Consider the following 2226-nt stretch of genomic DNA (forward strand, 5'->3'; position numbering starts at 1 on the left):
TATATTATACTATATATTATATATATATATATATATATATATATTGTGTACGTATTCGTACATCCGCATAAATTTTTATAGAGCTCAATATGTCAATCTCTGACAGAGCTATTGAGAGACCGCGATTATGTGGGCTCTCTGGAGAGTGTATCGTCCTCCCCGTTACTATCTGCCGCACTCCGCCTGGTGACTCGATTGATCGACGTATTGATGGTAGATGACACGCGGTATTACTGCCTGTCAAGTGGGATGATGTGGTGAATGTACAATCCTGATAGGAACTTGAAGAATTGATCTATTGAACTTCATATGTACAAACCCTTGCTAAGTAGCCTGACTCTGCAGAGTGGTGCTTAGGGGATATCGATAGAATCTATTGACAAAGGTGTGGTGTATTTCGGTACTTTGTGTGAAAACATCGGTATTGAGTAGGGCGTACTGTATGTCTCGTGATGATTCTTGAGTGCGTGCGGGTTCATCGAGATTTGTATTGCTTCCAGATGAGGCTACTTCCCTTATTCGGCTGAGATGGTAAACGGGCGATGATGTTTGAGTGCATGCAAGTCTCATTGTCTACTATAGCACCGGCGGCATTATATACAAAGAGCGGTGGTGCATGTAGGACGTTAATTTCGGCGAACTAAGCGAATCCTTAATTGCTCGCGTGTGCATGAGTGAAGTTCTGAAATAAGCTGAGTTCTAAACGTATTGTGCATTCGTTCGTTCGTGCGTTCGTGCGAATGCAACTGTCGTTGTGATTATCGATGGCGATTCATGGGCATGCAGATCAGAGAAGACCACCATATCGTTTCAGATAGACCGGTCGAGCCTACATGGCAGTTAAGGATTGGCGTGTGGACACATTGTATGTAGTGGTGTCGGCCACTATCAATAATAAACCTATAAGATGCTGGACGCAACGGAGTAATAGTTACATTCGTGGTATCCAATACTCAGTGCTGAGGCTTGTACACGACCGATGTCGGAGGAGCCGTACAACGAAACTCCAGAGAAGGTAATGTACGGGCACCGTGTAGAGCGTGGTCACGATACATCGGGTGCTTTCTTGCACATATACAGTTACAATCTAGTGGAGACCTCCACGAGGAATAGCTATACAAGACAACGCACACGAAATAGATTTGAGCATACACTCAAATATAGTCTAGCTTGAGTCCGTCTAGGTGAGATCGGATGTGAGTACAGTGCTTCGATCTGCGATCGCGTGTTTAAAGGTCACTACTATTATACTGTACTTATCTTACTTTTGATAAGTGTGGGTAGAGTGCAACGGCAGCAAAGTGTGTACCCGATGCGCTGTCTATACCCGATTCAACTATTTTGACTTAGTGTGTACGTCTTGTACTCGCAATCGACACCTGCCTGCGATCGTGAATATACATGAACGCCCATCAATACTGCGATTGGGTACAGAGCCTACCGTTTAAAATACTGATTGAATACTGATTGTCAGTGATTTCGAGTAGATCTCGAAAGAAGTACTAAATCGCACCGTTCAACATCATGCACTGTTCTACAGACACATGTACTATCATGAAAGCACTCGACAACACCACGACAAGTCATATTGTTTTGTTAACGGTCGCACACAAATTCTGAATACACACACCATCACACAAAAACAAACGCACAAGACATACATGTCGATCTTTCGGCAATACACATGATACACATAAGTATATTCATCGTTCCATACTGACTTTACTTAGTGGCAGCCTAGGAAGTCACAACGAGCGCAACAATCAAGTGCCCACTACTCAATAATATAGCATGACACTCATCCAGGTGTGGCTGTGGCTGATAGAGGTTGCTGAACGGATCATTATGGCTCACCCTCAACTTCACGTGGCCGTGGTGCGGCAGATATGCGACACCGTTGAAGCCACTGGCGAAGATCTGCGGGAAGCTGTGACAACTGATGATCAAGCAGGTAGTACATACAGATATGTATAGATACATGTGATGGCGCTACTTTTACAACTACTTCTGTTTGTCCCTACAGTACACGAGATGGATTGCTTTCATGTGGCTTTTGAAGCGAATGTGAAATTGCGGTTTGTATATACCAGTAATATAATCTCTCTAAGATACTATCGATATTGAAAGTGATGCCCATATCAGCTACGAGTAGTCTATATATATATATATATAGTGTGTGTGTGTGTGTGTGTGTGTGTGTGTGTGTGTGTGTGTGTGTGTGTGTGT

The sequence above is a fragment of the Sphaeroforma arctica genome (genome assembly GCF_001186125.1).
Source record: "Sphaeroforma arctica JP610 unplaced genomic scaffold supercont1.223, whole genome shotgun sequence".
Lineage (NCBI taxonomy): Eukaryota > Ichthyosporea > Ichthyophonida > Sphaeroforma > Sphaeroforma arctica.